This window comes from Nelumbo nucifera, chromosome 6 (genome assembly GCF_055504915.1).
Source record: "Nelumbo nucifera cultivar China Antique chromosome 6, China Antique-T2T, whole genome shotgun sequence".
NCBI classification, from domain to species: domain Eukaryota; kingdom Viridiplantae; phylum Streptophyta; class Magnoliopsida; order Proteales; family Nelumbonaceae; genus Nelumbo; species Nelumbo nucifera.
In genome coordinates this window covers 43,257,476-43,271,163 of record NC_142654.1, presented here as the reverse complement: position 1 = coordinate 43,271,163, position 13,688 = coordinate 43,257,476, and positions in this window count along the sequence as shown.

The following is a 13,688-nucleotide window of genomic DNA, read 5'->3' as shown; positions in this document are numbered from 1 at the left end:
TCAGAAATGGTGGGTGATTTCCTAGAAATATTTATGGATGGTTTCTCTGTCTTTGGGGATTCCTTCGAAACATGTCTCGAACACTTACGAAAAGTTCTTCAACGATGTATCGAGACAAACTTGGTCTTCAGTTGGGAGAATAGCCATTTTATGGTCAAAGAAGGCATTGTTTTAGGTCACATAGTTTCCGAATGGGGTATTGAAGTGGATAAAGTAAAAATTGACCTAATGTCTAAACTTCTACCCCCCACTTCTGTCAAGTAAATCCGTTCTTTTCTTGGACATGCTGGTTTCTACCAATGATTTATTAAGAACTTCTCCCAGATCTCCAGACCATTGTGCAACCTTCTAGCAAAAGATGTTCCATTCAGTTTTGATGAAGCTTGTCTTAAAGCCTTCGAGTACCTGAAGGGGGCACTGACCAAGGCTTCAATTCTGCAACCTCCTGACTGGTCTTTGCCCTTTGAAATCATGTGTAATGCCTCTGACTATGCCATTAGAGCTATTCTAGGACAAAGGATGGATAAACGTCCTGTAGTAATCTATTATGCAAGCCATACCCTCTCGGAAGCCCAATTGAATTATACCACCACAGAGAAAGTGGTTGTCTACTCTGATCACTTGGCCTTAAGACATTTGTTGTCTAAGAAAGAGGCCAAACCTAGGCTCATCAGATGGATCATTCTTTTGCAAGAATTTGACCTTGAGATTCGAGATAAAAAGGGTTCTGAAAATGTAGTAGCTGATCATCTGTCCTGAGTTCAAATTGAAAAGAGCGAGCCCATCCAGGACTATTCCTTCCCAGATGAACATCTCTTAGCTGTCTCTCATAATGCTCTCCTATGGTACACTCATATTGTCAATTACTTAGTAGTATGTAAAATTCCCGAGGGGTGGTCTAAGAATGAGAAAGACCGATTCTTTTCTCAAATCAAATATTACTTATGGGAACATCCCGAGCTATTTCGCATCTGTTCAGATCAAGTGATCCGGTGTTGTGTCCCCGAGTCTAAACACCTAAGCATCCTCAACTTTTGTCACACTCTCGCTTGTGGGGGGCACTTTTCGGGAAAGAAAACTGCGGCCAAAGTGCTGCAAAGTGGTTTTTTCTGGCTGAGTTTATTTAAGGATGCCCATGTCTTTAGCTAGAGTTGCCTAAGATGCTAATCTATCAGGAATATGTCCCGTAGAGACATGTGCCACTTAACCCTATTCTAGCTGTAGAAATCTTTGATGTTTGGGGTATTGATTTCATGGGACCGTTTCCACCATCATCTGGTCACGAATACATCTTGGTGGCCGTTGATTATGTGTTGAAATGGATTGAGGCGGTAGCAACCTGGACCAATGACCACAAAGCTGTAATGAAATTTGTTCAAAAGAACATTTTCTCTAGGTTTGGGTGTCCGCGAGCAATCATCAGTGATAGGGGATCACACTTTACTAATACGCAATTCCGTGCTCTGCTCCGCAAATACGGAGTCACCCATAAGATAGCAACCCCCTATCACCCCCAAACAAATGGTCAAGTGGAAGTGTCCAATAGGGAAATTAAAAATATTCTACAAAAGTCCATTAGGCCCGACTGGAAAGATTGGTCCGATAGATTGGACGACACACTTTGGGCCTACCAGACTGCCTACAAAACTCCCATTGGAATGTCTCCTTATAGGCTCGTTTTTGGTAAAGCATGTCACCTTCCCGTCGAATTAGAACATCGGGCTTATTGGGCCATCAAGAAGTTTAATTTAGATTTAGGCCAAGCTAGATCCCACTGAGCCCTGCAATTAAGTGAACTAGAAGAATTGTTCAATGAGGCTTGCGAAAGCTCGCACATTTATAAAGCCAAAACAAAAGCCTTCATTGATAAAAACATTTCAAGAAAAACTTTTGAACCAAATCAAAAGGTCTGGCTTTTTGATTGTAGGCTGCGTTTGTTCCCTGGTAAATTAAGGTCTAGGTGTGATAGACCATTTATTGTGGAAAAAGTGTTTTCATATGGTGTAGTTAAAAATGTTGACCCAAAGAATGGAAGCACATTCAAAGTCAATGGTCAAAGACTTAAACCATATGTGGAAGGAGTCTGAGAGCGGAAAGGTTGAAAAAATAGGCCTAAGTGATCTAGAGAGAAGTGTGTGAATGCATCTGGTTGAAGACGTTAAACTTAGTGCTGGTTGGGAGGCAAGCCAATGTAGCTTTTTGGTTTTAGGATTTGAATTTCCTTCTCTTGATTCGAGACCAGGTAGCAGCCCTTGAACCCCTTAGGAAAACCCTATTCCTTGTTCCCTTTGGCCCAAATCCTTTTTGCATCATTCTAGTCATGCCATTAGGGACAATGACCTTTAAGTTGGGGGGTAAGGAAAGAGAGAGAGAGAGAAAAATTGAAAAAAAAGAAGCTAAACCTTTAGAAATGTAGAATTAAAATTTCACTAAAAAATTTTCCATTAAAAGATACTCCCAAACAGAAAAAGTTGAGAAAACTAATAATAGAATGTTGAATTCTGTAGAAATTGGTAGCAAGTGATAGGAGTAAAAAATTGGTCTTATTTGAATATTGTCGAAACCGTTTAGAAATTGGAAAATACTCCCAAGTTTGCCCCTACCAAGATAAGAAGAGAAAGATGGAGAAGTTAGACAAAAATTCTTCAAATTGTTATAAACAGTGGACAACCCTGAACAATGTTGCAAAAAATAAAAAAAAAGAATAAAAGGTCAATGGACAATGGACACTGGACACCCTAGATTTAGTAACCGGGTTTCTTCACCTAAGTCAAGTGTCAAGATTCGCGTCAAACAGAAAAGGGAATGCCAAAGACACTTATCTAACACTTAGTAATCGGGTCTCTTCACCTAAGGCAAATACTGGGTTTCTTCACCTAAGTCAAGTGTCGAGATTCGTGTCAAACAGAAAAGGGAATGCCAAAGACACTTACCTAACACTTAGTAATCGGGTCTCTTCACCTGAGGCAAGTGATGAGATTCGCGTCAAACGGTGGAAGGTAACAATAGAAATAAGTGTGCAAATCAAGTTCAAGGGTAGAAATCCACTATCAAGAAATGATAAGAAGAATACATGTCTGATTTGAAAAATCAATCTCAGCTTATCAAAGCAGGCTACAAATGGAAGGGTAAATAAGATTTTTAAGATAAGTTTTTGTAATATTCCAAGTAAGACAGTTTTACCCCTTAAACCCAATACCGATCTATATAGAGTTTGAGAATTCTGGAATCAGGATGCTCGACTAATTCTGTCAGGGATGATCTTGAGATGGGAAAGATCTCTATGCTCAGTGTAATTTTAAGTTTGCATTGGTAAAGGACTAGCAATGTTTAAGTTGGGGGGTGTGATAACTCTGCATTTTGATGCCTTAAGGGCAATAATTTAGGGGTATTTTCGGCCTTAGAATAGTCAAGATGTTCCCTTTCCTAGTAAATGCAATGTTGTGGCCTTTGAGGGTTTCTGTGCAAATTTTGGGGAAAACTAGAAAGCTTTCATGGCTGAAACGTAGATTTTGGGAAGCTGGTTTGAACTCCAGCTGAGAGAGGGGGTGTTTTCATGAAAAACTAAAAGCAGGAGGGCGCCTCCTAGCTGCTAAACCCAGTTTGGCGCCCCTACTACTATATTAGCATGCTCCCGACGCCTTAGCAAACCCTAGGGCGCCTTTTAACCCATTCTTTTCATTGTTAACAAACCTTAGCCAGCCTCTAACTGCTAAATCCTCACCTTCCATCCCTTCTAATCTCCACCATCCATTTTAGGGCACTCTCTTTTTAGCATTCTAACCCTAGGAGTCACCTAACTTCTAATCTTCACCATTCAGCCTTTAGCCATTAAATCTCAGCCTTACATAATATTGGGTGCCTTCTCATTTTCTTCTCAACTTTAGGATCACCCTAAAACCATCCTAACCCTCCATTAGAAACCCTAGGGCGCCCATATCTTTGCTAAAATGCAGCTGCCAGCCCCCTCTTTCTCTCTAATCACAGTTGTATCCACCCTTCTCTATAAAAAGGACCCAAGGGCTCCTAAGAAAGGGTTGGATTTTGCCCCTAGGTAAGACGGAAGGCTGGTCTTGAGAAATTTAAGGGTAGAGGAAGAGGAGGGCGCCCAAGCAAGAGGAGGGGTTCCTACTTGTAGTTCGTTAACACCACTACTGCGACCTCTAGAATCGGACCCCAACCACTTTTACTTTAATTTTGTTTTAATTTCAGTTCTTTAAATTCCAGTTTCATTATTTAGTTTTGGCAATTTATTTTCATTCTGTTTGATCTTCGTTTTATTTTTTGTAGATCTGCAATTCGACCAGGTAAGACAGAAGGCCTAGCTCGAGAAGTTCGAGGGTCAAAGGAGAGAACCAGAGACTACTACCTCTGATTGGATTGTAATTTTTATTTCATTTCTTTTGTTAATTTATTTCTGTATTTATTTATGTTTATGCAATTTTAACTTTTAGTACTGTTCGAATTCTATATTTTTCTCAGTTTAATTAATTAGTTTTTATATTTCTGCACTCCCCTCTTGTTTTCTCTTGTCCGGATTTGAGTGTATATTAATTTTTCCCTCACTTCCCTATGGATACGACCCGCTCTCATCCCTTTACTACGTTAGTATTTGTTTGAGAGTCAGAAAATTTTATAAATATTAAACTGGTGTTCCAAAGTGCTTAACGACACGCTTCCGGACACACCAAGTTTTTGGCGCCGTTGCTGAGGAAGCACAGAGAAAAAAATTTATTTACTTTTTCTGGATCCTTTTCATTATTTTTTTTTTCATTTGATTACTTGATCTGTTATCCCAGTTTATTCTTGTTTCTCTTTGATTTTGTAGGATGGAATAGAAAAAGGTGGGGTACCGGAGCATTGCGGGACTGTGTGACGGAAGAGAAGAGAAGAGAAATTGGATTGCGTTTCAAGTGTAGTCGTTCCATTTTATTTTTAATTTTTTTGTTTTTATTTTCGAACTCTTTTTTTTAGTTGAATAGTGATTTTCAAAATTTTAATTATTTTTTTAGATTCAATTTATTTTTTTAGTATTATTTTATTCTTCAATTTTGTTTCTAGATCTAATTTTCTTTCTTTATTTAAATTTCTTGTTCGAATTTCTATCTTTTTAGGTTTGTGTTTTTCTTTTATTTAAAAAAAAGAAAAATTCTTTTATTTCAAAATTCAACCTTGTCCCTCACTTGTAGCTTACCATAAGTACCTATCTTTGACAAAATCGGTTTTACTACCTAAATTAAGCAACTAATCACTTTGTGATACATCATTTTTTTCCCCAAATTAGGGCACCCCCTTCTTATGGGTATTTCTTGATATGAATCTTTGACTTGCAATTTTTACATATCCAATGTTTGTCTTTGAGGTCTGATGTGTTTTGATCTTTGCTTTCTGAGGAAAAGGTGGTCACTCTTATCTCTTATTTAAGTTTGGAATAGTCCCCAGTCGAATTTCATCTTTTGAACATTCATTGTATTATAATAAAATCACATTGTTTTCTAGCTCTATAGCATATGAGTTCTCAGCCACTGTAGCACATCATAAATTACTTTTTCTTTGCCACCCTATAGCACATGAGTTTTTTCTACTACTGTAGCACTTTGTAGATTATTGGGTATTCTCCGCTCCATGGCACATGAATTTTTTTTTTCCACCACGCTATTACATTATGAATCATCATTTCTGCCATAGTATAGCAGATGGGTTTTTTCACCCCCAGCAAACCATGAATCAAAATTTTTTTCACCGCTTTATAGCACACGAGTTTTTCTGCCTCAGAAAATCGTGAATCAAAATGTTTTCACCGCTTTATAGAACAAGAGTTTTTTCGCCTTCGGCAAACTATGAATCACCATTTTTCACCACTCTATAGCACATGAGTTTTTTCACCCCACCAAACCGTGAATCAATTTTTTTTCGCTGCTCTATAGCACATTAGTTTTTCTATCCCCAGCAAATCGTGAATCAAAATGTTTTCACCACTTTATAGCACATGAGTTTTTTCACCCTCGACAAATTATGAATCAAAATGTTTTTTTTGATAAATGAGTAATTGTAAATCAAAATGTTTTCACTACTCTATAGCACATAAGATTTTTCACCCCTTTGACACATCATGAATCAATATTTGTATCATGACTAGACCTAGCAAAAAGTTGACCAAACCCAACTCGAAAAAATAGAGTTAGGATCTCATATTTAGCTACTTGAATGTGAGAATGAATCGAACCGACCCAACCTAGAAAAAATTGGGTTGGGTTGCGTTGGGTCATGTGTTAAGCCAATCAACTCAATTTTTAGGTCTAATTAGGACTATTTATGTATTGTTAGAAGTTTCTACTCTTTAATCTTTACTATTTAGGCTTCGTTTGTTTGCAATACAAATGCTGAATTGGGGTATTTATGTAATGCGGTTTGCGTTTGCGAGTGTTTGTTTGACATGTAAAAAAATAATCATATAAAAAATGTAGTTTTTGACATTTTTGTACTCTTAAAAGAGAGCATTATTGTACCTATTTTTTAGATACAATTTTGTATTCTTTTGATAATCAACTTTTTAACCAAAGTAAAGGCATTAGAGCATAAGGTAGTTGGAGCATTTAATGATGGGGCTCACACTTAGCACCTAATGAGGGGTAGTTTGGCCCAACCTATTAGCACATGGATACGTGGATCGACTTAATGACATTGATGATGACTCAGCATTCCCTACCACCTTAGCGAGCTAGGTCAGCTCGGGTACCTCGAGCACCTCGGCCAAGACCGAGGTCCGAGTAGCTCGTGGTGGCCCGACCTACCAAGGTGATACGTAGCCAACTTCTAGAAGCTAGCCAGTTGTCTTTGACCTCTCCGGGATCATGCCGCACGTCTGCAAGCCTTATCCTTATCCCGCCTTAGATCAGATGGACTCGATAAGCCTTATCAGCTCACACGAAGTCTACCTCCGAGTGCAGAATGAACTCCTAGAAGTGTAGGCCGGGGATCTCAGAGGTGTTATGTAAGACCTATGGTAGCTCGCCTATATAAGGGCTTCAACTCCAATGCTATAAGGTATGCATGATTATTGCTCACTAGCTCTCTACTTACAAGCTCTTTAGCTCGCAAACAACAGTGCTAACTTAAGCATCGGAGTGCCTACCCTGGGTCATCTGAGTGTTCTTTTCTTGCAGTTTGACCGACCAACTAAGCGGACTGGCATCCGAGCTGCCATCCATCTAGGAGCATCCAAATCATTCACCATCAATTAGCACTGTCTATGGGAACCACAACAAAAAGCCAAGTTCCTACTTCTAGTTTCTGAATTTCACACATCAATTCACCGGAGGGCAAGAGCAGCCTGCAATGAACCCAGAGATAGCCTTTGTGACAATCGTGCAATTCACAATAACCTTAACTCTTCCAGGAGTACCAGCAATACCAAACCCAACATTCTCACAACAACAAATAAATGCGCCATTCCCAGCAGTAGAGCCTTCCGTGGTTTCCACAAGGATAGACGCGTGACAATTCTATGAGCTAGTGCAATACGTAAGGACCATGAACCTTTAGATACTAGCATGGGAGGAGAGGTTTGGAGCATTCATGCCGCCCCAACAGCCTCATCAATCCTGACGTCCATCACCACCTCAGTGTCTGACACCACCTCAGGATCTAACACCACCTCAGGGTCCAACACCTCCCCAACGTCTGTCGTCACTCCGAGCCCTTGCGATCAACCAACGGAATTGAAGGGATGGGAGATACATCATATGGATGGCCGAACCATGTAGGGTGGCTGGGCAAAATTTCAAAAAATTTCTTTCTCCCATTTGGGAATCCTATTCTCTAATTTAGAAAAACTACATTTTTCAAGGTTCATTCTTAAAACATACTGGACCAGATCTGAAACCAAAAGGAAGCAAGTAGGGATATACCTGATATGGAATAGCAGTAACTCCCAAGGCGTTCACGCCCAAAGAGGTTACCAAATCCATCTCCACTGAAGATAACACAATGAATGTTGAGGCAAGATCAACAAGAAGGGCTCTTCAGCAAGAACCTGTGATTCTATAGCAATAATTGTGTAGGGTTGTGTGAGCACGACTTCAGATTGTTTCTTCACCAAGAAACAATATCAAGAATAGTTCTTGATCACTCCAAGAGGTGGAGATCGAACTAGGTAGGGCAGAAAGAGAAGAGGGAGAAAAAATTACAGAAAAGAAGTGATCTTTCTGTAGAATTCGCCCCCTTATTTATAACCTTCCCTGGATCAGCTTCCTAATCCAATTAGGAATGAGTTTCTTGATCCAGATCTGATATTAGGATCTGGACTCTCAAGTGTATAAAACTTATCTTATCCAACTGCTAATCCAAATCAAATTATAAACCCAAGTTCACCCATTTAATTAAACCACTTAAGCCCAGTTCAAAATGGGCCCTAGGCTCATTAAGTCACGCTGCTCACTTTACCATTTAAATGCTGGCTAGTTTGGCTCTCTTTGTATGGCATGGGACCCTAGCATTGATCTACACATCAGGCACATGAATTCAAGGCCTGGCCAAATTCACTGCAGAACACAGTAAACCCCTGAGTCTATCAGTATGGGCTCTCAATGGGCCCAACATTTACACTAAATGGTCCTTGGGTCCAGCCATCTTGTGAAGGCCCAAGGATTGTGGGCAGTGCAAGATTAGCCCATCAGGTATAACCCTCAGTGGTCTTACACTTAACCTCTCAGCCCATAATGATCAAACACTACCCAACAAGAGAGGACCTCTCCCTCGGCTACAAGGTACAGTGTTGCACTCTTTACTCACATGGATACCAGGAATTAAAACCTTTTGCAGACATTTTGTGAAACCATAATATATATGTATATCTGTATAAATATATTTTGCAAAATAAATCTCAAGAATTTGAAATCAACTACCGGCAGCTTAGGTTTCCATCAGACAGAGTGCATTCCCCGATTATTCACTTTGTTTGACAAAGGGGCTGATCCTGTCACTATGATCACCCACTCAGGTGAATTCTCGGATTGCCCCAACATACCCAAGTTTTGACCCGGTCAAGGATCTCACTGATTGGCATATCAAAGATAGCCCAATCCGACACCTAGTGCAGTACCATAATCGAGCCTAGGGCTTAGGTGTAACATTCCAGTTTTGCCCATCTGTCTCCAAGGTCTAGTGCAATACTGGAATTTGGTCCGGTTAAGGGTTTCTAGAAAACCCACACTGCATGTACCTTAGGTCTCACCCTGGCAGCTGAGAGAAGCCACCCCAACCCACTTGGTGGCACATCAATGTCAGCCTTGGCAAGATAAATGTCCCCGGCGTCTGTCGCCACCCCGAGCCCTTGCGATCAACCAGCAGAATAACCAGCATTAGAATAGTCATCAGAACGACTAGCACCACCATCTGTAGATCAACCAGCACAACCGTCCACAGAACGATCAGCAGCACCACCAATAGAATGACTGACAACCTAGTAACCAGTAGCCCATTGTGAGGAGTAGGGACACGGCCTCGGACCCGTCCTACCGCCTCGACAACCGAGACCCATCCCCTATGTAGGATAACACCAAGGTTGTGACTCCAGCGAACACAGAGGCCAACAATACCAATGAAGTGACAAAGAAGAGATGCCGCAGATGCACACGCCGCATGACCATAAAGAGTAGCGTTGCCCCTATCGTAGAGGTTGAGAAGGAAAAGAGAGAAGAAGTCAGCTCGGTCACTGTTCAGCCAACCTCGATTCCATTGAGTCGGCCTTCCCCATTGGGACTAGAGATCCTCGCATCTCCATGACCAAAGAACTTCAAAGCGCCTGCCCTGGAGACATATGATGGAATGAATGATCCCAATGATCATAGCGATGGATTCTAGTCTTTGATGTTGCTTCATGGGCAGATGATGCTTGCCTCTATATGGCCTTCTCTAAAACCTTCAGAGGTACGGTGAGATTGTGGTACCGGGGACTGCACCCTAGTTCAACAAAGAATTGGAGCTAGTTTGTGGAGCTCTTCACAACGCACTTTGCTATGAGAAAGAGGTGTTCAAAGTCTGCGACAAGCCTACTGAATGTGGTTCAGTAAGAAAATGAGCCTCTTAGGGACTACATCAAAAGGTTCAACCTTGAGAGGCTCCAAGTGCCAAACCTTGACCTGGCCATGCAGCTCACTGCGGCGGTGAAGGGAGTCCGCCAACCCGACCTTCGTTGGCAACTTGAGTTGAACCCACCAACTTCCATGGAGGCATTCCCGGTTAGAGTTGCAACAGGATGGGATGAGGAAGAGAATAGAAGAAGAAGGTAGCAACAAGTACTAGTGGCAAAAAAGCAAGTTGCCTAAAAGAAGCAGGTCACCGTGCAACAGGCGGAGTAGATCACCCAGAAAGAGCCGGTCAAAACATCGAAGTTCCGTATAAGGTCGGCAATCTAAAACCCCCAGTCCAGAATTGCAACTACATCACCTTGAATGAAAAATGGGGTGAGATTTTGATGTAGATTAAGGAAGCCATCTACGTTAAGTGGCTACCTAGGATGTGAGGAGACCCTGCCAACCGTAACTCGAACCGATACTGTCACTTCCACCATGACGTCAGGCATGATACAGAGAGTTGCTAAAACCTAAAGGATGAGATCAAGGAGCTGATCTGCTGCGACTATCTTAGACAGTTCATCAAGTACAATGATAGGGACCATCGACCTGCCGAGTAGTGCAGAGATGCACCAGAGACAAGCAAGCAGAACGACCGTGACCAGCCAGCCCATGATCCTCTAGGATCATAAAGATTGATCTGTGAAGTGATTAATATGACCACCGATGGGTCGATAGTTGCAGTTGCAACATGACGGTGAGTAAGAATGCAATTTGGGAGGTGGAGTGCAAAGACGAGAACCCATTGAAGCACCCTCGAGTGGAGGTCATATACTTCATTGAGGATGATGATCGCAGGATCTAATATCTGCATGACAATGCCCTCATTGTCAAGATGACCATCAATGACTTCGAGGTAAAGCGGATTCTGGTAGACTTAGGCAGTTTGGCGGACATCCTATTCCTGGACGCATTCGAGAAGATGAAGCTAGACCAGAAGGATCTATAGCCAGTAGATATGGCCCTGGTCGTGTTAGACAGTTGTATGCCCTTAGCTCCAATCAGTTTGATGTACTTATGACATTTATTGTAAATGAATAAAGTGCATATTTGATTCATGTTTTTGTTGTGTGTTTCTGTGTAATACCCTTAAACTGGACACTTAATGAGACTCGTGCTAGTTTAGAATGTTCACAGCCATTGGGTAAGTTTGGGGAGATTTATCTTGCCAAGGCTGACATTGGTGTGCTGCCAAATGTTGGGGTGGCCTGCCTCAGCCGCCAGGGTGAGACCCAAGGCACATGCAGTGTAGGATTAATTGAATCTTTGAACCAGACCAGATTTTCAGTGTTGCCCTGGACCTTGGAGATAGATGGGCAAAACTGGAAAGTTACACCTGACCCCTAGACTCGATTATGATACTGCACTAGGTGTTAGATTGAGCTGTCTTTGATATACCAATCAGTGAGATCCTTAGTGGGGATAAAAACCTGAGTATGTTGGGACAGTTCAAGAATTCATCTGAGTGGATGATCATAGTGATAGGATCAGCCCCTTTGTCGGACAAAGGTAATGATCGGGGATGCACTCTCTCTGATGGAAACCAAGACTGCCGGTAGCCGATTTCATTGTTGAGATTTATTTTGCAAAATATATTTTATATGAGATATAAAAGTATATATATATATATATATGTGTGTGTGTGTGTTACGGTTTCAAATTGTTTGCAAAGGTTTTAATTCCCGGGATCCATGTGAGCAGAGAGTGCAACACTGTTCCTTGCAGCCGAGGGAGAGGTCCTCTCTTGTCGGGCAGCGTATGATCATTATGGGCTGAGAGGTTAAGTGTAAGACCATTGAGGGTAATACCTAATGGGCTAATCTTGCATCTGCCCACAGTCCCTGGGTGTTACAAGGTAGCTTGGCCAAGGGACCACTTAGTGTAAGTGTTGGGCCCATAGAGTCCATGTGATGGGCTCAAGGGGTTTACTGGGCTTTCTAGTGAATTTGGCTAGGCCTTGTAACAAAGGTTGGGCCGAACCCTTGTGGCTGATGTGTAGATCAATGCTTGGGTCCCACGCCATACAAAGAAGCCCAACTGGGCAGCAATTTGGAAGGCTAAGTGAGCACGTACTATTGATGGCCCTAAAGCCCATTTCGAACTGGGCTGATTTGATCAGTTAAAGAAGGGGCGAATCTGAGATTAGATTAGCAGATAGGATAGGGTCTTACCCTATCCACTCAGAGAGTCCAAATTTGAATACAGATTCAGATCTGGAAACCTCCTAATAGGATTTGGAGAGGGCTGATCTAATTTGCAGATAAGATAGGGGTTTACCCTTATCACTTAAAGGGAATTCTGATCCAAATATGTTTTGGATCAGCAACTCCTAATGGGATTAGGAGCTGATCCCTTTAAGGTTATAAAAGGAGGAGGGGGTGGCAGTCTTTAGAGATTGAATTCACATTCTCTTTAGAGCTGAAATCATAGAAGAAAGAATACAACACCATTGTGCTAATTCTTTCTTGCCGCCTCCTTCCTGCCACCGCCACAACTGCCAGTTTGGTCTCCTCTTCCCAGTAGGAGTGATCAATATTGGATCTTGATATCAGTACTTTGTGAAAGGACTGATTGGAAGTCGTGCTCACGTGCCGTCTAGCTGATTCTTTCGAAGGATCTGGTTCTTTTGAAGAACGTTGCTGATTTTGCTCCATCCTGCACTGCGCCATCTTCAGTGGGAGCAGTCTTTGGTTCCTTCCTTGGGCGTGGACACCTCCATTGGGAGATATTGTTTCTCCGTATCAGGTATATCCCTCTCCTACTATTTTTGTTTAGATCTGTTCGGTTCTTGGTTCAAGATTGATCCTTGAAAAATATGATTTTTCTAAAAGAGGGAATACGATTCCCAGTAGGAAGGAGAGAAATTTTGAAATTCGCCCATTCTATTCCGTAAGATTTGGGCGTCCATACGATGGATCTCTCATCCTTTCAGGTCGGTCTTAGCGGAGATGTGGTGAAGCCCCTCGGTGGGATTAAAGTGCCGGTAGCAGCAGGAGCATAGCCCAACATTGTCTGGTTCGAGCACACCTTCCTGGTAGTTGCCACCCCGTCCCTCTACAATGCCATCTTAGGTCGGCCCATCTTGCACGCACTTCATGCAATGGTATCGACCTACTACCTCTCGATGAAATTTTCGACGAGGTGCGGAGTGGGGGTAGTACGAGGCAACAAAATGAATCTTGAAAGTGCTACGTCGGAACGCTGAAGGCAAAAGCGAAGCTGGAAGATGATGTTGAGCTGGAACTGCCCCTAGAGCATACCAATGGGCGAGCTGCACTGATGGAGGATACGGTCTAGGTCTCGGTCTCTGATACCGAGCCAAGAAAGACTATCCAGATTGGCACTCACCTGAATGAACCACTCCGGTCTACTCTGGTAAGTTTTCTACTTCAAAATTTAGATATTTTTGCATGGTCGACAATAGAAATGCCTAGCATAGACCCTAGTTTGGTTACTCACAAACTTTATGTGGACCCTTTTGTTAGGTCAGTTAGGCAAAAGAAAAGAAACTTCACCCCAAAGAGGTGGAGGGTAGTAGATGAGGAGATTGGG